Source organism: Mus caroli, chromosome 2, assembly GCF_900094665.2.
Source record: "Mus caroli chromosome 2, CAROLI_EIJ_v1.1, whole genome shotgun sequence".
Classification (NCBI taxonomy): domain Eukaryota; kingdom Metazoa; phylum Chordata; class Mammalia; order Rodentia; family Muridae; genus Mus; species Mus caroli.
In genome coordinates, this window is record NC_034571.1 from 110,888,933 (window position 1) to 110,911,428 (window position 22,496).

The 22,496-nt window shown below is 45.1% G+C and overlaps 1 non-coding gene and 1 pseudogene across 1 annotated transcript; both read right to left on the reverse strand.

The window, feature by feature from the left end:
* Positions 1-3,694: 3,694 nt before the first annotated feature.
* LOC115030549 lies at positions 3,695-3,852 on the reverse strand. The gene has a single exon (XR_003836129.1). It is a non-coding gene; the product is annotated as a U1 spliceosomal RNA (small nuclear RNA).
* A 17,360-nt stretch (positions 3,853-21,212) lies between these two features.
* LOC110287556 lies at positions 21,213-22,211 on the reverse strand (annotated as a pseudogene).
* Positions 22,212-22,496: the final 285 nt, after the last annotated feature.

Here is a 22,496-nt window from a genome sequence, read left to right on the forward strand (position 1 = left end):
TACTTCAGTAATCTTTATCAGTAATGACTAGTGATGACTGCAGTCAGAATTTGCAGAACATGTGGACACCCAGGATGTGGAGGGGCAAAGATATGTCCTGAGGGCCTTACAAATCTACAAGACAGCTGTGCAAACAGACAGGCTGTGGGTGAGGCAGCCCAAACAGAGGGCACTAGAGCCTGCAGGCAGAGGTCCCTCAGTGGGCGAGGCCACCAGGAAGGCTTTCCTTAAAGAAACAAAGGACTGAATACCAGAGAGGACTCTCCTTCAAGTGGGGGTTTTGAGGATTTCAACAAAGGCAGTTGGTGGAAGGAACATAGTGTCTGAGGAAATAAAACTTGTCTGTTAATCAAGATGGAAACAAAACATCTCACAAAGGACAGATTAGGAAGGTGAAGGCAAAGGTGTAAACTGTGGCACTAACTGTAGATGTCATGAAAGCCAGACCTGAGTACACCAAGGACCACCCAGATGCCACACTATCAAATCCTCATCTACTTTCTTTCAGTGCCAATTCAGTAAACACTGGTGGGATGCTTTCTTTGGTAATTGGTGGTGGTGGTTTGGTAATTGGTGGTGGTGATCTCATTATTGGTGGTGGTGGTTTGGTTATTGACAACAGTGGTTTGGTACTGATGGTATTGGTTTGGTTATTTTCTTGTTTGGAGGCTTTACTTTCAGGTCCTGGACACTTGAACTTAGCATGGTCAGCAACTGGGAAAACAGAAGGGTTTGCAAGTTGCCTAGCTGCAACTGAAGAACAGAATTAAAATTCCAAAGCCTTAATCACACGATAAAGGAGCAACACAACTCTGACACAAGTAAATAAAAGAAGCCTTCACCACCTGAGATTGTGACCTCTAGCTTTAAGCTGTAAAAGGGGGGGAGAGGGATTTTTCAGACAAGTTGTTATGTAACCTCAAACTCTATGTAACTGAGGATAGCCTTGAACTAACATTTCTGCCTCTACTTCTCAAGTGATGTGTTTATATGCCACCTGCACAACTTTCAATCTACCCTTTTAGCTGGTCACTTCAGTTTAATCTCTAGTGGATCACATAGTGGATTAGGTAGCTGATATTCTTGGTGAGAAAACTTGTTTGATTGCTAGAGCCTTGGCTCGCAGCTCTACCACTGTCCCGTTGAGTTCTCAAAGGGTACTTAGGGACAGGGCCTTGTTATTTTATTCCATTTTATAGATGAAGTAGTTGGGCTTCTGACAGATCATAAAACTTATCCTGAGTCACCCAACTTGGGCTCCAGATATATGAAGACTGTGCATACATACAATGTCTTGGTCAAAATCCCAACGCTGTCTCTCTATAATCTACTGCTTACTGGTTTTACTGTTGATTTCTTTAAACTTTGTAAGAAATTTTGGCCTTCCAAGTAAGCTTTTAGACCACACCAAAGGAAGAACATCTTATATTCTCAGGCTGCCAGCTTAGGAGATGAGAGCTAATGTTTACCACCCTCAGTGTGTCATTTGAAATCCCTTTACCACCTATAGGATGCTGGATCTGACTTCTAGAATTGACAGGTATGAAATCAAGTTTAGAAGAACAAAGTCATTTTTATTTGAGTTAGCTAGTGAGTGACAGCATTCAACTTTAAAGGCCTAAGCTAACCAACAGAATAGGGTCCAGATGGACATAGGAAACATTGATGCCCACATGAGATTTCTCAGCCTTGTTACTACTTCTGTAATAACACTGCCCTCTAAGTCTTCCAGTTGGGAGGAACCTTGTTCATCATATTTGAGAGGAAATGAAGGTATTTGTGGAAAAGACACTCAATGGAACCTTAATGGAAATTAAGAAGCTAGGTTCTGAGTTTCAACTGTGGTGAATGTATACATTGGACTTACAGGAACCAATGGAAAAGCTTTTCTGACCCTCATAAAAGCCTGAACACCTGCTATGCAAAGTAAGGCAACGTGTGTCACCTTATCCCACCTACAGTAGATGGTAGAAATCCAGGAAATCCTTGGGCATGGTTTAGTGTGGTGGTCCCACTAACCTTGTTTGGAAATAGGAAAAGGTAGTCTGAGCAATGCAGGCCCTGGGTTAGCCACAAATGCATGGAGGGTTGACACACTGAGTAATAATATACCTCTTTATTCAAAGTCCTGAAACCATATATCTACCTTGAAATGGAAGGGTCAAGTCCCTTTCCACACCTTCTGAGTTATTTTTTTTTCACAGAAAATAATCAGCCTCCAGCTTCCTGACATGTTTCTGGAGGCTGCTTTGTCGGTTCTACATCAGGAGCAGAGGAGGCCAGGAAAGCTGGCTACTAGAACTTGGAGGACTATTAACTTTCTCAGGGGTAAACAAACAAACAAACAAACAAACAAACTGAGGCTGGGGGAAATGGCTCAGTGGGTAAAAGCCCTTGTTGTGCAAGCATGAGGGCCTGAGTTTGAGTCCCTGGCACTCACATAGAAGCCAGACATAGATGCCCAAGCCTGCTATCCCCAAATTGCAGGCATGGGTGGGTGGTCAGAGACAACTATATTCCAGGAGCTGGCTGGCCACCCAATCTAACTGAATAGTGGAGTTTGGGTTCAAGACTCTGTCTTAGGGCAGTAAGGTGGGCAATGATGAGGATCTGTCTCTGATCCCTCTCCTTGGCTTGCAGGTGTTTGCCATTGTGTGTTCCCATTCTTCTCTACTGTGTGTGTCTCTGGGTCCAGGTGTGGTCACTTTTAGCCCATCTATATAAAGACACAATCCTGTTGGATCAGGACCCACACCAACAGCCTAATTTGATGTTAATTCCTATGGAAATAGCTTACCAATAAGGAGGGTCATGTTCTGAGGTGCTGGGTGCTAGGACCCTTTAGAAAGAAGACTTAATTAATCTTCCTCCACCATCCTGTCCACAAGAGCTAGTTCTAAAGTTTAGAAGGTGGAGAAGAACCCCCAAGATTAATGTCTTTTAATAGACAAGGTGTTCTGGAGGCTAGAACCTGATCTTTGCTTCCACAGACACTGGCTACAGCATAAATGGAAGATCAGTTTGTCCCTGTTTGTAGGTGAGCAGAAAGAGAGCCAAGCCCACTCCCACAAGCCTTTGCAAACATAACTAATCCATCCTAGAGGTGAGAGTCCTAGTACCTGAATTCTTCCAGTGATGGAATACTTCCCCACACAGCCACATGGAGGATTAAAGTTTCAACTTATGAATTTAAATGAAATACAAGCATTCATCTCACAGACCCATATGAACTTGAGCTGTCTGTGAGTAGCCCTTAGTTCATGGATGGACTGGCTGCCATCGGGGTGCTCTGCCCAGTGACAGGATCCAGGGCCATCTACTACTTTAACTGAGAACAGAACCAACTCCAGAAGAAAACCAGCATCTTCATTTGAAGTTGATTACCTATGCAAATGGCTTATGCAAACCATGTGCTCAAGGATCTGAGGCCCCTCTACACCCCATTAATGAGACCCCCATCTTGGAAAGAAGAGATGGTAGAAAAGTGAATGGTGGAGATTTACCAAAAAGATGCTTCCCTAACATTGACCATTTTTAACATCAAAATATCTTTAAACCATTAGAGTCTGAGATGCCTTAACTAGGAAAGTATTTTTACCCAGTGGAATAAGAACAGACCCACCACAGAAGATAAAGATGTGTATTTTCTTTTCACATCTAATTATTAATATAAAATTTTATTCTGTTCCCCCCAGAGGAGAATGCAAACTCAGTCTCCCACTACCACAGATTATGCAGCCGAGTTCCCAGAATTAGAGGGAAATCACGGGGGTCAGCTCATCCTGAGAGCAATGGATGAACCTCAACCTGGAAAATCTACCTTTGTCATCATGGAGTCTCCTCCAAAAATGAGAAGATTGGTCAAGAATGAGGTCTCCACCAAGACTGGGAACAACTGTTCAAGTATTAGGCTGAATTTCAGTGAAGACAAGAGATACAGTCAGTCACTGTTGGCAGCAGGACCTCCAAACCTATGACATCACATAGGCTACAGTGCCACCTGCGATCTGCAGACTGGTTGCCAAGGCAACAGGCACCATATTCCCAACATCCACTTGGCTCACCTCCCATCTTTACCTGCGTTATGTCATTCTCCATGTAAATAAGGAGAACACCCCTCCCTCACTCTCTCTCCCCCTCTTCTCTTTCTTTCGCCACCTTCTCTCTCTTCCCCCCAATAAAACCTCTTCCACATGGAACTGTCTTGGCCTAGGGTGCTGTTGAGACAGGAGCCGCCATTCTAACACATCAGTCACTGTGACCACACCCTTCAATGTGAAGCATCATGGCACATTGGGTGCCTCCCCAACTTCATTCCTTACAGAGCTTTCCAGTGACCGCCCCCCTCAAGGCTATCTTATTTCGCTCCCAAATACCCTTCCTGCTTGTGATCTTACTTAGCCTTTCCCCTACTCATTAATACCTCTTTAGAGCTCAGTCCTCCACTCACAGGACAACTGCATATTCTGAGTCCTCCAGAGGGCTTCCTTCGGCCAACCCATTGCCATAAAGGGACTCTCTGTTAGCACACGGGTGGGGCACATAACAGCTTTCAGGGAAGCGATAGGATCAGAATCTGGTAGTGAAGCTTGTGCTAATTTCAGCAGAAAGCCCCAGGGCCTGCAGTGACTGTAAGAGCATTGGCACCCTGGTCCTCGAGCCACAGAAACACCATTTATGGAAAAGCAAATGGGAGCATGGAGCAAATGAGCCAGAAGGACAGTGAGGTCCACGAGCTCAGCTCTGAGGCCAGGGCCCAGGATGCTCACCGCCAATGCAGCCCCAGCACTCACCTCTGAGGCCAATTCAGAACTGAAAGTGGCTCCTTACTAACTTGGTGTGTGTGTGTGTGTGTGTGTGTGTGCGCGCACGTGCGTGTGAGAGAGAGAGAGAGAACTCTACAACGTCCACATTGGAACCTTCATACCTAGGAGCTGACAGATTTTCGGCTTACCCTGGTATCCCACTAAAAGGGCAGAAAAAGGGCTCACCCTCAAATGGAAGGAGAAAAGGCCGAAGACTAGCTTTGCAATGCACACTGCTATCCCCAGTTGAGAATTTCGAATTCCTCCCAGGAGGTGCTCAGCTCTTTCCTTCCCTTGGATGCAGGCCCAGTAGGTGATGCAGTTTGGATGTGGACAACATAACCACATGAGCATGATGAGTCCAAGCAGGACCAATTCCAACCATGACAGCACCCCTGGCAGAGGCAAAGGGAGCCATCCACGATCTATAGAGGAGTAGTCCCAGGGAAGCTCGCCAAAGGGACTCTGCTTACATCATAAAAAAGGCCAAAGAGGATGGCAACACTCAGCTCAGAACTCTCTGAATATGAGGCCATTTCTGGGTCAAGGGACTGCTCTGATTTCTCAAGGATTGTGCTTCCAACGAGGGTTTTCTCACCCTTAAATCCAAGAGGTCTTAGGCTTTGTGTGGAAATTCGTTTACTTTACCATCTGTTGTGGTTTGAAGGTGAAATGTTCCCACAGGCTCAGGTGTTTGAACAATTGGTCCCCCACTGGTGGCGCTGATTTGGGACAGTGTAAAACCTTTCAGAGATGGAGCCTTGCTGTGGAGGTGGGAAGGGACAGCCTGAGAATATTTAGCCCAGACCCACTTCCTATCCATTCTGTTTTCTGATTCTGGATGAAGTGTAACCAACCACCTCATACTATTTTATATTTCTGCTACCGTGCCTTCCTGGCTACTATGGACTTCCCTTCAAAATATAAGCCAAAAAAAAAATCCTTCCCCTTAAGTTGCCTCTTATCAAGTATTAGTCAATGCAAAGCAAAAATTAAAATACCACCTAAAATATCTTTATGAAGAGATTTGACATCTCTCAAATAAGGATTTTGAGGAACTGATGGAAATAGATTTAACCCCCTGTGCTTTTATGCTAAGGAAAGATTCTAGTCCACCAGGTACAATTATATACAAAAAGCCACCTACATAAGTCACATCGTGATCTGTGCCTCAATGCTGACCCACATGTTAAACGGAGGGACTCAATTTCAACACTCTCTGAGGAACAACTTCCTACTTAAACATGGTATGGTGCTATCCAAATGTGAAAGTGTTCATTTCAAATCCTGGGAATAACTTCTACAATCCTAAACTTGAACGACATGGTTTCTCCTAATCGCAAACCTGATTGCCATGCCCACAGAGTAGAAATGAGCAGAAAATTCCAGAGAGGGCTTAAAAGATCAAGCAGACTAGAGGGGAGCATGCTCTGGGCTGATTCAGTGGTTTTGAGCCATTCCATTCCACTAATTGGCAAAGAAAAATGAGGCTGACAAGCCAGGCTGATTGGGTTCAGAGAGGGCCCATTCCTCTGCCTGTTTTTTCTCCTCACACTGCCCCTGCCTTTGCTGGTTTCTCTTTGGCTTCTTCCATCTGGAGTGACAAGGCAACTGCTCTTTGAACATCTTCTCTTTTCTTTTTATATCCGCTCAGAGGCATCTCACCCATCTTCCATCTAGTTGACTTGTAAACTACTGATGGGTGAAGAGAGAAACTCAGTGGTCCAGCACTTACCTAGCATGCACAAGGCCCTGGGTTTGACTCCAGCACAGGGAAATGATATTAATTAATTAAAAGATTGCTAATGACCATTCCATCCCCACTGTCAGCTTCTCACCTCTCTACTGGATGCCAAATGAGCCTAAATGGCCGAGATCTTCATGATGAAGAGCCCTGCTTTCCTGATGCAGTGAAGGACAAGCTTCTTGGGGCATGTGTTGTCAAAGCCTTGTCTGCAGAACAGTGTGGACTCTGCTGCTTGCTAAGTAGACAACATGCTTTTCAGAACTCCATAGGAAGCTCCTGAGGAGAAACATAAGCCTCTCTAGCTGGCTTTGCCTGACACTCACTCGTTCTTTATCTCGCTATATCCATAGAAAGGCTATGTCCAGGAACCCAAAGAATCTGTCCCTTTTCAGGGACCTTGTCTGTGGGGTCTTTGACTGACCTTTGACTCAGCATTACTAGAGGTTAGAAGTTAGAGTAGGACCCCGTCCTTGTCTGTTTTGGATGAGGGAACAAACTCAACAGAGAAGGCATAGTTCTGTCCTGGCTAGTGAATTGAAAGCCCATTAGTATACACACACACACACACACACACACACATATATATATATATACATACATATATATATATACATTTATGCGCATTTATAATAATAGACATTTGCGTGCAAGTATCATGGGTTAAAGAGTCAAGACCATGCATGCCCTTTTCAGTGCTGCTTGTAACAGACTTCAAATCCTTGCCTCTAAGAGCCCAGGTGTTCTGGAGTACATGGGGCCTACATTCCCGTGTGGAAAATCCAGGGCTTCCCAGCCCCTGAACTCCTTTGCCATCTGTGGCCTTTCAACCCCAAAGGCATGTCTGTCCTTACTTGCCTGAGCAAATACTATGTCTGCCTTATAATTGTAAACATTCAGAAAATGAGTACGTGAGTGAGCACAGAGCAAAGAGCTTGCTTATCTAGGAATAATTTCTCAAAAGTCCCTTTTAAGGGACACGTGAAGGAGAGGTCCACAGGCAGCAGAACACTAGCTTTGGATTTTCTAAGCAGCCTTGTGACAACCCCAGGCTAACCTCTAGAAGTGGGTTTCTCAAACTGGAACATCTACCAGGATTAACAGGCTTCCTAATTCCCATTAGCCTGCCAAGCCTCGCTCTACACCAAGGTGAGGAACAACCACTGTATTGAGACACATGTTCCCTCAGCCAACTGGTAAGCCATGTCTGCCCACGCAGGTCTCACTATTATCAGCGGGAACTAACAATGGTGTCTGTTCTCCTTTCTCCCAACAACACTGAGCTGCTCCCCCCCACCCTCACTCCCCGACCTGGAGGCTGAGCGAGCTGCAGCAGAAATCCCAGGAGAGGCCCTGGCCTTCCTAGACTCCTGCTGCATGTTAGCATGATCCAGTCAGAATAGAAGATTGCAAAACAGTTCCCTTTAGAAACCCTGCCTTTGTTATTATATCTGCACTTTAAAAAAAAGTCACAGAACCAAGAGTGGGTTCATGAAGAGCTGTTGGTGTTTTCTCTGTTATAGTTGTATTGTATGGTTGGGGCGAGTGATGGGGTGGGCATTTGTAGCTGTTACCCATCTTCTCCATGCTCAGTCACCCCGTGGCTGTGTCTCCAGATCCCCTCTCTTCCGTTTAGAAAGAAACCCAGGCAATTTTCTTAGTGATTAAACCTGTAGAAATCTCACCCCATTCCCAGTTACCATCCTCCACATCTCAGGGGAAAAAGGAAAACAGAGGCCCAAATATTCCCACTTAGTGTGGCTTTAGGGACCTGTGAAAGCAGCACAAGATGGGTCCTCTGAAGTGGAGCTGAGGACAGAATGAATGTCCAAAAGCCATAAGAGATCAGAATAGCGAGGGGCCTATAGTGTGAGGATCCCTCCTTGCAGGGAGGAACAGGAAGTCTGCGGTGCCACAAGGAGAATAGAGAATGAGTGAAGAGCAGAGGAAAGCAGAGGGACAGAGACATGGAGCCAAGCAACGCTGGCATGGAGGAAGAGCTGGTTATTTAAACCTTTAGGGTGGAGTACGTTAAAACAACTAGAAACTTGCCAAAATGCAAATCCCTGGGCCCAAGCCAGGCATCCTGCTTCAGCGGGCCCAGGTGGGGCCTGAATGAATCTTCAGGTTTGTCTTTTTCACAGCTCTATCTAATTTTGGTAGACTCTGGATTGTCATTTGAAAAGCACCGAGACAGGCAGCTAAAGTAATTTGTAGAGTATGTGTGCACTGTAAGTCAGGAGAGCAAATCCCAGAAGAACGGCTACTACTATGTTTACTGCTTGAGAGGTAGATCTGGAGGACCCAAAATTAGTGGTGGTCCAAACACTCAAGGTAAACAGGCCAGTCTGATAGGTGGCAGATGGAACACATTTAAAAATATATGGTAGTGGCCTGACTCTACCATATTCAATAGCAATGGGCAGTTCTTCAGAGTGGGGTTACTATACAAAATGTGTCCTTTCTCCCACAAAAGTGGTGGAAAGCAGAGTTATTGCAAGGAAGCAATTGCTCAGCTGTTATCATATTCCAACATGCATGATCCCCGGTCCTTTCATAATCTCAAGATGTCACTATTCAGTTGTCAAAGAGCTCATCCAGAAGGTTAAACCTAGCATACGTAGCAATTAAGAAAACAGCACTGAAGTATGCTGCAACCTTGACCATCAAGAGCTGACCACAGCCCAGAGCACAAAAGTAGCTTGTGAGACCAGGAGGGAGCTCATAGACCACACAGAAGCTCGGGACTAAGTGATTTCCAATGTCTTCATCCTCCATCATACTTGACCCCTATCTAGCAGGCCTGCTCTGCTCTGCCCTGTGTAATCCACACCATCTGAAAAAGGCCTCAGCATCGGTTCTCCTCACAGCATCAATTCTCAAGTTGCACCTTTGAGACCCACATTCAAACTCCTTCCCTGGCTCTACTCTCCCTAGCCTCTGCATCTATCTTCCCTGCTACCATCTTGCTAAATCCTTTGACCCAATACCTGGTAGAGCCCCAGCTTCAACTACAGCTCCCTGTATCTCTCCACTTTCAGAACAATTATGATTTTCAAACTCCTTCTACCTCAGTTGCTATCCCAGCATTTGATAAGCAAATTTGTGCTCTCTTCAGCCTGTTCTTTACATTCTGGTATCTTAGTGCAGAGGGCCTCCAGTGGGATTCCTTGGGATTTTGCCAGCACCAGAGAAAAAATTCATACTCCCCTTATCTTACGTTATTTTTCTGTTGCTGTGAAAAAACACTCTGACAAAAGCAACTCAAGGGGAAAGTTTATTTTGGCTTCCAGGTCACGAGAGAAACAGCCCTTCATGGTAGGGAAGCCATGCACACAGGAGCAGAAAGCCAGCGTGTCATATTCCTTCAACACTCTGGAAACAGAGTGACTAGGGAATGAGGCAGGGCCATAATCTCCAGAACCAGCCTCATAATCCTCCACCTTCTAAAGACCTCCCCACATTTCCAAACACTGTGACTAGCTGGAGACCAAGGGTTCAAACACCTTGGCCCAAGAGGAAGATTTTACATCCAAAGCACAACATGTGGAGAGAAAGAGAAGAGATGCTGGGTAAAGGGGAAACTGTCAGAGGGGAGGATTCCCATTCTGAGATCCCTGGTAAGCATTTCCTAACTTCCGTTGCTCTGTTGGGAAGTCAGAGGTCATTCTTACTTTAGGCTCATATGAAGCCCATCTTTGCCTTGAAGGACTTTCCAAGCACAGCCTTCCACATTCCAGCGAAATCATATAGGAAAATGGAAGCTCAGGTGTAATTTACAAAGTCAAGTGTGGAAGAGACCAACATTACTAAAGCAGGAAGCTCAGATCCAATCTGTGACCTCAAACTGTATAAAAGCTACTCTCCCATCTCCCAGAGACTCCCACTGATAAAAATTTTCCCACTGAATTGCAGAAAGCGTTATTCTGGGACTCACACTGCTTGCTTCACATTTCATGGGTCAAACACAAGCAGGTCCTCTTTTCCTTATCTCCTCCCCATGGTCTTCTCCTCACTGACTAATCAGCAAATCAACAAAGATCTCCGAGCTCGTGGGTTTGTGGAGCTGCTCCTTTGGAAAGAGTGTGGCAGATCTCGGGAGACATTTTTCCTCGGGGTTTGCCCAGAGTTTTGGCTAGTCCCACTGCATTCCAGATTCCTAGGGCTTAGCTGAAAGCTTATGTGAACAGAAATCCTTCTAAGCAGGGAAGAACCAAGATCGTCAATCTAAAATATTATTGCCTTGCTTGGTAAGTGATAGGTAATCCTTTGTAAACAGATTGAAAAATATTCTGTGGGAAAATAAGGAGATGTAGAGGAAAGTCATTTCTCGGAGTTCCTAACTGTTGTGATCTATCATTAATCTGTGGGAATGAAACATAACCTTTCCCCCAGAGAAAAATGTCTGTCATTTTCACAAACCAGCTGTGATATGGTCTCTGAGAAAGAATTGCCTTATCATAGACAAAAGGCCATAAGGACCGACATAAAAGACAAGGGAAAAATATATCTTTGAGCTGAATGGCCACCAAATATTCCAAAGAATAAACATGTACTTTCCCAACAGAAAGGCAACTTCAAGTCCTTTGGTAGCTCATAGGGAATGGCCCCTCAGGAACATATGACCTTCACAGCATCAGTACGGGGCCTGAAAGATGTGTGTCTTTGCCTGTTTTGTCTTAAGATCAGACCCAGGACACAGGGTACAGCTTTGCCTCTTGCTTTTGAGCTGTCCTCACTCTGCCCTCCCAGGTCTGCAGCCAGCGGAGCCAGACAGAAATGCTCTCCAGGCCTAAGAATGCCCAGGAATCAACAAACCTAGGTGGTTCTTAAGCTTATTTCCTGTATTCAGACTCTGAAGTGGAATCCCAGGTTGGCCTGGCTACAAAGGCTGGAAGGTAAGAAAGGTGAAAAAATTCTGGAAAATGTTTCCAAGTTTTCTATTTACTGGGTAGACAACAAGCCAATGGCTGTTTGGAGGAGCTGGCCTGCTGAAGGCTATTTTCCATAAATTTCCAAAGAGCAGTGTCTGGCCCAAGGGAGATTTGAGGAGGAGTGGAGTAAGAAGGGAGGAAAGTAAGAGGTGATTTATTGGTGCCGTTGGCAATTTAAAAACTGGCGTGCATGGCAAAGCCCAAACCATCTTGCTACTGTAGGAGGGAAATTAGCCAAGAAGAAGGTCAGGGCTATGAAGGATGGAGATGTCATTTGAGAAGCAAACTGAAGACAAAGGTATAGGTTCTGAGGAACTGGCCCAGCAACTTGCCAGGAAAGAGAGAGGTATGCGGAAGAGGGAAAGAAATGGAAGTTCTTGTATCATGAAAAGAAAGTATATCACAGGGCTGAGGAAGGCCTCTCTTCTAACTTGTTATTGAGGATGAAGAACCAATAGTTACAGTGCATACAATGGCATGTGTGGTACATGAAAGATCAACCTGTTGAATAGCAAAGGGACTCAAATACAGAGACAGGACAATGCCGAATGAAATTTCCTGGCCTAGGTGTGAAAAAGGAGGCAAAACTTTTACTTCCCAGTCAGAGCCTCATTTTTTATAAATTAAGTCCTCTGAGAGAAGATGTATGGACCACTGATGCTCTGTAGGCTCCAGATGTGAGGATATTCTGACATCCCCAGAGAAGCTTAAGATGGAGATAAGATGTGACTCTGAATCATACAGATAGTTTGTCAGGACACCCATGGTCCTTTGAGAATCAATGAGGAGGAAACCAGTACTTAGCAGATATCATTGTCCACCAGTGACAGATATGTTCGTGTGTCTCTCAACAATGTAGCAAAGGATTGTCGAGTTTGGAGAGGAAAAAACAGAGCTCACTTTGGTGTGTGTGCAGAAACCAGCAGCACCAGGCCTGCAGATGGAGTCAGTACGGAGTGTTTGGCACAGCACCGGGAGAACCGTGTTGTTCTTTACAGTTTACTTTCTTTCCTGCCCTCTTTGATGCTCAGAGAAAGATACTGAAGGAAGAGTTTGGACAGGCTCTCTAGAGACAGAAAAATAAGTAAAGGGGTGGGATAAGTGATGGCTTTGTTTACTAATTTTCCCAATAGAAGCTTGTAAGCAATAAACAAGGGTAATAGACAGGAGAACCCAAAGGCTGAATACAGACAGAATTCAAACAAGGTTTTCACATTATAATTATGTGCCTGTGGTTCTGGGGGTCAAACTCAAGGCCTAGCACTTGCTAGGCAGCACCCTACCACTGAGCATCCACAGCTCAAGTTTCCATTTCTGTTTTTTACATTTCAGACACTAAATTTATGGCCTCTGGCTTAGAGTGGCGCATCTCTCACAAAGTCTGAGCACTAGATGAACTGGCCCGGAGGCATTTGCTGGTATTCGAGAAACGCTAGTTAGAACAACAGAGGGAACTATGAAGGACAAATGGTTTGCCAAGAAAGACAAAGGGCAGAAAGATGAGCTGGGAAGCACATGCAGAAGCAACCGAAAGCCAGGCCAAAGCAAGGCTAACAACCTCAGATCACTGTGTTCCTGTGTCATAGCATGGGCCACAGGAAACAGAGCTACAGCCTGAGTGGAAACTCTGATCTCAACGTCTCACCAGAAATGGATCTTGGTATTGAGAATATGGCAAACACACCCCGAGAAGGGAAGACAAAATAGTTTAAGGCCCAGATAATGTTCTGTGCTGCTGCTGGCGGCATTGTTCACCCGTGCGGACAGACAGGGCATGGGGAGGATCTTATGGAAGGTGATGATTGTCAGGGCCTCCCAGCAGAACCACGGGAGCCAGGACTTAAGGGATATTTGCTGCACACGCATAAGGACATCAGTTCAGATTCCCGTACCCACATGAAAACAAAAAGAAGCCACTTAACCTGCCACAGCAGCACTGTTAGCTGGGGCAAAGATGGGGGGACTGCAAGAGTTTAAACCAGCAGCCTGCTTGGCTACAGGTTCCAAATCTAGCAGGCTGCCCAACATCTTTCTTTAGTCTCTGCACACATTTACACGTACATACACTACACACACATACACTGCCCACATATGCATATATACATACATACACATGCAAAACAAACAAACAGACAAGGAAGCCACGCCCAATTGTAGGAGTACAGTTTGCTATGCTGGTTTCTCTATAGCTACTGTAACAAATTTCAACACAATAGCTATTTATGTTCTAAGAAGGAAATAAGTGTGTTTTTAAAAAAACTGTTATAATTCTGAGATTTGGGTTTTTGCTCTTTGTTTTTACATCTGAAATGGGCTTCAAGGGACTGAAATCAAGGTGTTGCTAAGCCTGCTTTCCTTTCTGGAGACTCTAGGAAAGAACCTGTATTTTTCTGTTTCGTTTTTATTATGCTGTTTTGTTTGGAGATTTTTTGCCTTTTCCAAACTTTGAAAGTTTCACAGATCCCTTGGCTTGTGGTCCCATCCCATCTTTGAATTGAAACTTTCTCACATCACATATAAGACACCCTTTTGTTTCCCTCTTCCTTTGTGAGGACCTGGCCATTTTATTGGGTTCACCTGGAAAATAGACAATAATCTCCCCATTTTAGTCACAGATATAACTTTAATTCTCCTTTATCATAAAACCTACCATATTCCCAAATTCCAGATATTAAGTATAAACATCTCTGGGGGCTATAGTTTTGCCTACCACAAATGCCAGCAAATCACAGTTGGGTCTCTCCCCAAGAGTTATCTTTAGCTGAATTCAGGCAGCTGCCTCGGTGAGGGCTATACCCCAGAGGAAAGTAACAGCCAGTGACTGGTTTATTGAAAGCCAAAGGTTCCTTCCCATAGATATGAAGAATCCTCAAATTCCTCATAGACTAATGAAAGCCACTGTAAAAATCCAGCCCCCTTCTCCGTCTCATTGTATCCTTAAACACTCCAAGATTCTATTCTTTGAAGGTCTCTAAAAACATTATCATGGTAATGTATGTTTGGAATGTTTCCTGGGAAACTCAGGCTAAACTGGTGGCAATCAGGAGAAGTCTCAGAAAGCTGATTCTAAAGTAATATTCAGGAGCGTAATCATCTGTTTGTTGGTCCATGGACAAGAGACTCCATCACTCATGAGACTCATGTGTAATATGCACAGCCCTCATGAATTACACTGGTGCACATGGTACAACAGTCACCAAGAAAGAGGCAGAGTGAGATCTAAGTGAAATGACCAGGGGCTGCTGCCTCCAGCACTTGAGCCACTCCATGGAAGCTGCAACTGCTGAGCAATCGCTGTTAGGGAATTAGAAAACCCAAGGCAATCAACTGGGAGCTGAAGTCCAAGTGTGAAAGACCTACAAAAGGAGACTGGCCTTGTGCTGCCAGATGTGGAATCAGCCGAGAGCAGGACCTGTGGTGTAATGACAAGCACAGAGGGCAAAAGAAACCGTTGCATTTCCAGTTCCAGATGGGGCTGCAGTTGGGAGAAGATGGGATCCTGAGAGTTTTTTTCGATGGGATGTGTCCGAGCTGATACACTGAAAATGAAGGGACCTGCACACAGTAGGGTGCTCCCTCCCAGACTCCTTGATTAGGCATAGGCCACACCCAAACACCTATTTTCACAGAGAGATCCTTTATAAAGCTTCATGAGAAAAGGAAAGCAAAATGACTGATTTCTGCATCAAGCAGGAAAACTTCAGCAAATGACCCTGCAGCTGTGGTTTTAAAAGAAGAGAAAAAGGAAAGTCTGTCATGGATCTTAGAATGGGCTAAGATGCAGGATGCTATGGTAATGTTTTGTTTGGGTGTCGCAGTTAGGGTTTTACTACTGTGAACAGACACCATGACCAAGGCAACTCTTATAAGAACATTTAATTGGGGCTGGCTTACAGGTTCAGTCCATTATCATCAAGGTGGGAGCATGGCAGCATCCAGGCAGGCATGGTGCAGAAGGAGCTAAGAGTTCTACATCTTCATCTGAAGGCTCCCAAGAGAGAACTGATTCCTAGCAGCTAGGATGAGGGTCTTAAAGCCCACACCCACAGTGACACAACTAGTCCAACAAGACCACACCTTCTAATGGTGCCACCCTCTGGGCCAAGCATATACAACCAACACATTGGGTATGTTAATTAGGTTAGCCAAAAGGAAGCTTTTGATTGCTAGCTGTCAATACTTTGATAGCTGGACCTTGGTGGTCAGCCTCAGGAGGAGGAAATGGCCAAATAAAGGGATGGAGATTGGGGGCTAGCTTTAGGAGTGTGCTCCTTTAATCCTAGCTCTCTGGCAGAAGCAATTGGAGTTTGAGTCCAGCCTGGTCTACTGAACAAATTCTACTATAGCCAGGGGCCACAAAGAGAGACCCTGTCACAAACAAACAACAGCAACAGCAAAAACAACAAACAAACAAACAAATTCTAGGAATGTAATCTAATGATTTTCAGCAAGGAAATGGGACTGGGGGGGTGGGGCAGGCCTTCCAGAGCCATGTTTGCAAAGCCCAGGCTTCTGTTTGCCATGCTGGGACCTACGAGACCCCCTTCAGAAGACTCTTAAACCCCAGAACCATCTGGTCTTCACTCTCCCTATTCAATGGTAATGACTTCCATTTCTTCAAAGGCAACACAGGAGTCACTGGTGGGAAAAAAACAAAACAAAAACAAAAACACCGAGCAAACAAACCAAAAGAGAACCTCATTCAGGACCTAGCGCAAAATCACTGTGAGAAGAGACCAGACCCTTAAAGGACTTCAAGTGCCAAGCAGCATGGGCCAGCAACTATCAGTAGGCTGCAAAGCAGAACTAGAGGCTCAGTGGGCCGGATGAAGAAAAGTGTGTTAAAAATATGAATGAGGAAGAGGGGAACTACCACAGGGCCCTGTCCTACAGCACAGGTACCATCACCTGTAAGCACCAGGCAAGCTACTGCCAGTATTCTGCAAGGATGCAGGGAAACTAGGGGACAGCAGTGGCATCCAATAAGACAAAAGCCGGGAGTACCGTGATGGCTTCTGAAAGGAAAATGGAAAGAGCTGATGGGCCAGGGATTATAAAATCCAGGTATATAGTGGAATTTCAAAAAGTAACCAGCCAAATATGTTCTATGGGAAGTCAAGAAGACATTGTATCCACTACAGCTATGAGAGGTGTTAAGAAGAGAACAGAATGCTCCCTAGGGATGGTCCGCCCCTGGGGATGGTCCACAGCAGGGTGGGTTGGACATGAAAATAAAGGAGTTATTAACCACCCAGGCTAGGGAAGTCATGGATCTTTCACATGCAGCATAACTCCTAACTACATTCCAAATATTTGTCTGTCCTCGTATCCATATACAAGTGTAGTCCTCACCCTTGATCAAGGAAACTTTGCTTTTCAAGAAATGAAGTCTATTACAAAAAAACACAGCCAATCAAAATGCAGAGTTGTAGACAGCCCAGTTCCAACAGCTGCATCCACAGTACAACTTCTGCAACCAAGGCTCTAGAACCACTGTGGAATGGTAGGGGAGAACAACTTTTGTAGGAGCCAGAGGAACAGCGAATTTACTGCAAGACGGCATCTTCTAGGAATGTCAGAAACTACACCCATAGAATCTTATAAGATGACTGCCTAAACATGGGCTAAACAAGGACAACACAGCAGACATGCCAATGTGGGCGGAGGGAAAAGCCCAGGAAGCCTCAACCCTGCACAAGTGACTACAAGCAACTAAGGAATGCTTTGAGTGGGAGAAAGCCTTCCCCAGGGACTAGTACACCAACGCGTTACCAGTACCTAATGGTCAGCCCTGAAAGCATAAGGATTAACAATGTTACATGGACTGACCAGGTTTTGTGTGTGTGTGTGTGTGTCACACACACACAAGCACACATGTAATAGCAATCAATGTAAAAAGGTCATGAATTTTAGAGAGAGCTAGGAGGTGTATGTAGGAGGGTTTGAGGGCAGGAAAGAGAAGGGGGACTAGATGTAATTACATTATTGTTAGGTCCTGAGGAAACCCGGGACAAATGGCTAACTGAGCTGCCTATTAATACATCTAAGGGGATGCTGGTCACCAGGTTCTCTTAGCATCTGCCAGCATTGTGAGCATCTATTACAGAGTCCTGGCTCCTCTCTCCACTTCTACCCCACCCCCACCCCCTACCCTAAACCTCTCCAGCCTCAGAACTCAGCTGTGCTTACTCCAGCTTCTCTTTCCCATATAACACAGCCATTTTGCCCGTGCCCTCTTTTGGCTCTTTGTCCAGTCTCCTCTTGATTTTCCTCCCTGTCTTCTGGTTCCCTTTCTTGCCCTTCTCTCTTCTCTTCCTCTCTCACTCTCCGTCCCCCTTCCCCTGACCCAGTCTATTATTCTTCTGGACTCTACGCACTCTTCCTCATCTCTACAATCAAAACCTTCTCAAGCATCCCTAGGAGCAGCCGTGTCCTCATTCTCCTTTACTTATAATCAAAAATAAAAGAAATAATTTAAAATTTAATTTAAAAAGGAGAAAGTTGTGATCCCTTGCCCACTTTCTAGAACTATGAAGTTTTATATATTCCTCCTTTTGACTGAGGAAGCAGCCTGGTGCTCTGCATAGCCAAGTATGTACGGTAACCATTGCCTCAGCCCCCCTCAAGGGTCCTGGGGCCTTTTACCCAAGGAGCCATACCTTGAAGAAAAGGGATTCTGTGTAATGAGGGAGTTAAGACTCACAATGACCTGAATAGCGGGAGGAAACAAGAAGCCACCATAAGGCCTTGGTGAGAGTGAGGACATAAAGGGGACAGATAATAAGCTTGAGAAGGAACAGTGGTCATATGCAAGTTTTCGTAAGTTTTAGCAATGACAGGTATGACTAGTGTTTTTTAAAAAGTATATAAAGGTAGCAAATCTGTAGTTAAATAAAGCAGTAAACAAAGGGGATGCCCAAAGAAAGAAAAGTCTAACTGAGGAGGAGATGTTACAACAGATGATTTGGAAATGCCAGGGGCCACAGGGTCTACCAGAAGCGAACATTCATCAACCAAGCAGATGAACTAAGAGACATCAACTCTGAAAACCACACAGCCGCCCACAGCTCAGCTCTGAAGACAGACACCATCTGACCAGACTGATCATCAACAAGAATATTAAGCGGGCAATCAAAAGCCTTCCCCAAAGAAAACTTCAGACGCACATGACTTCACTAAGAGGCTCTAACATGGAAAGAATTATGCGCAATCCCCAGTCATTAACAAACTCACCCAAACATCAAAGAGGGGGAAACATTTCTAGGCTCATTATCTGAGGCCACTGTTACCCTGACCAAAAAAAAAAAAAAAAACAGTTAAAGACACTTAGAAAACTACAGACCAATAGCCCTAGATGCTATAGATGTAAAAATAATAATAATATTAGCAAATCAAATTCAATAGTGCTAAACAATGATATGACATGATCAAGTTCCATTGCCATGCAGGGGGCAAGGATGGCCAACTGGCAGGTCCAAATCAATCAAGGACACATCTTTGTAATAGAATCAGGATCACCTCTCTAGAGGCAAAAGATGCAATGCCAAAATCCAATCATATTTTATGATAATTCTCAAAAAAAGGGTGTGTACAAAGAATATGCCTGAACATAATATAGGCCAGATACAAGGATCCCACAATTGACATTATACTCAACTGTAGATAATGACCTCATCATACTCAGCTCTAGATAATGGCCTCATCATATTTAACAGTGGATAATGACAATGACCTCCCTCGTCATACTCAACGGTCAGAAATAAGAAAAGAATGCCTTTGTCACAAAACATCACAGTTCTGCTTCTTCTACCCAACCCTTAGCTTCGTCATCTCTCAGGTGCAATAAGTTTTTAACACAATTTTCTACCTCAGACTTTGTTTTCTGAAGAATAAAATTCAATATACATGGACTAATTTAAAAGCACCCATACATTTTGATCTAGTAACAACCCTCTAAGAGCGTACGAGGAAGGAAAGGGAGGTGAAGACAGTTTAGAGTCACTGTTTGCCCTTTCACAGTTACAATTATTAATAACCTAAATCTTCAATAAGAGGGGGATGAATATGGAACTCTTTGCAGCCATTACAATTCAAATTTCTTCTAATGTAAGAAAATCTTCACAACACACTTTCAAATGAAAACACAGGATCCTATTATAAACCATATAATTGGTGGCACAGACCTTTAATCCCAGCACTTGGGAGGCAAGGTCAGGTGAATCTCTGAGTTCAAGGGCAGCTTGGTCTATAGAGTGAGCTCCAGGACAGCCAGGGCTACATAGAGAAACCCTGTCTTGAAAAACAACAAAAAGGTTCAAGAACATGTTACTTTAAAAATTGTCACATAAAAGAGAAACTGAATGACTCCAGTGGAGATGTCTGAGGAGAACTGGAGGAGAGAGATTTTTGCTCGATTGACTAAAGCCCTACCACACAGCCTAGCTTTAGGCAAAACAATGGTAATGAGCACACAGTCCCATGTATGTCTGAGTATGTACCGTTAGGAGAGCTGAGTTGTGATTTAACCATCTTGAGAGATGGCGCTGGTGAGGCTTTCTCAAGCAGAGGCAAGCTAGAGACACGTGGGAAAGGAACTCTCAGCCGAGACGTTAACTCCATCAGATTGGCACTTGGGCATGTGGTTCTCGGGTGTCTGATTGAGCAAGGTGAACCAGTCATGGAAAGTAAGCCAGTTTCCTTCCTCCAAGGTCTCTTGCTTCACTTTCCACTATCTCCAGCATCCTGCCTTGAACTCCTACCCTGGTTTTCCTCAATAATGGACTGTAACCTGTAAGCTAAAATAAACCCTTTCCTCTCCTAAGTGGCTTGAGTATTTATCACAGCAACAGAAAGCAGACTAGGACAGGTAGCATTTTGGCCTCCGTAATTCCACCCCTCCGTGGACAAGCATCTTTGCAATGTGTGATTTGCTTTACTTTGCCGATTTCCTTTAGCCACTTTACTCTTAGAGATTAATGATTTCTTTGACAACTCAGTGAGAAGGAATTTGCTTGGTCATCCCCACCTTAAAACCCTGTAACCTTCAGACCTGTACGACAAGAATTAGAAAGAAAAAAATGTAAATGAAACAGAGCCACTAAAGACTTCTACTGGAAGATAAGGTGGGAAAGACCACCTGGGTATTGTGAGAATGGGCATGCTCTTGAAAACAAGGTCTTACGCTCTTATAAATGAATTGTGAGGTTGAACTGTGTTCTGTTTTTAAGAAGTCCCATGTGCACAATATCTCACTTTCTGCTGAGCCCAGCCAGAACAAAGAAGCTGACCTCTTTCCTCAGCCAAACCCTACACAGTTTCTAGATGTGAATAAAAATCAAATGCTCCAGTTCCCAGGTCCCCACTCACACCCAGATGTTCCAAATACCTGAGAGGAATAATGGAGAAGTGGAACTTATGGAAAACCTGCTCCCTCCAGTCTAGTCCTCCCTCGGTAGTGCTTGGTAAACCATAGACTGGGAGGTTAGGCTTCTAGAAGAATAAGTCTGTTTTGACTTCTTTTGGGGGGGGGGGGGCAGCAAACTTTATTGATGGTATTCAAGAGAATAGGGAGGGCTCCCTAGGCCCCTCCTGTTATTATGGGGGTCTGGGATGGAAATTGTGAGGGAGATGCTCAGTGTTGGGGGCCAAGTTGGGATAGGGACTCCTCAGCAACCGAGGGCCTCTCTCTTGCTCTCAGTGTCCTTGCTGTGGTGGGTGGTCCAGGGTTTCTTACTCCTTGGAGGCCATGTAGGCCATGAGGTCCACCACCCTGTTGCTGTAGCCATATTCATTGTCATACCAGGAAATGAGCTTGACAAAGTTGTCATTAAGAGCAATGCCAGCCCCAGCATCGAAGGTGGAAGAGTGGGAGTTGCTGTTGAAGTCGCAGGAGACAACCTGGTCCTCAGTGTAGCACAAGATGCCCTTCAGTGGGCCCTCAGATGCCTGCTTCACCACCTTTTTGATGTCATCATATTTGGCATGTTTCTCCAGGTGGCACGTCAGATCCACAACGGACACATTGGGGGTAGGAACACGGAAGGCCATGCCAGTGAGCTTCCCATTCAGCTCTGGGATGACCTTGCCCACAGCCTTGGCAGCACCAATGGATGCAGGGATGATGTTCTGGCAGCCCCACAACTATCACGGCACAGCTTTCCAGAGGGGCCATCCACAGTCTTCTGGGTGGCAGTGATGGCATGGACCGTGGTCATGAGCCCTTCCACAATGCCAAAGTTGTCATGGATGACCTTGGCCAGGGGGGCTAAGCAGTTGGTGGTGCAGGATGCATTGCTGACAATCTTGAGTGAGTTGTCATATTTCTTGTGGTTCACACCCATCACAAACATGGGGGCATCGGCAGAAGGGGTGGAGATGATGACCCTTTTGGCTCCACCCTTCGAGTGGTCCCCGGCCTTCTCCATGGTGGTGAAGACACCAGTAGACTCCATGACATACTCAGAGCCGGCATCACCCCATTTGATGTTAGCGGGGTCTCGCTCCTGGAAGATGGTGATGGGCTTCCTGTTGATGACAAGTTTCCCATTCTCCGCCTTGACTGTGCCATTGAATTTGCCATGGGTGGTGTAGACCATGTAGTTGAGGTTAATGGCAGGTTAAGGGGTCGTTGATGGCAACAATCTCCACTTTGCCATGTGGAGAGCAGATGGCAGCCCTGGTGACCAGGGACCCAATATGGCCAAATCCGTTCACACCGACCTTCACCATTTTGTCTACGGGATGAGGCTGGCACTGCACAAGAAGATGTGGCTGTCTCTGGAACAGGGAGGAGCAGAGAGCCCTGTTTTGACTTCTTTGTACCATCAACTTTATTGAAGACAGTCAGTCTCCAACTGTCCCTGTCATTTCCTTCTAGTCATGGGTGGCCTATCTGGACCATTGATGAGGAGAGCTTCAAAATGAGCAGGACCCACAATTCTCAGTAACTGCTAAGATGTGCTGACAGCCTTCGCAGCTCACTTTCCCTCTGTGGTATGGTAAAGATGTAAGAAT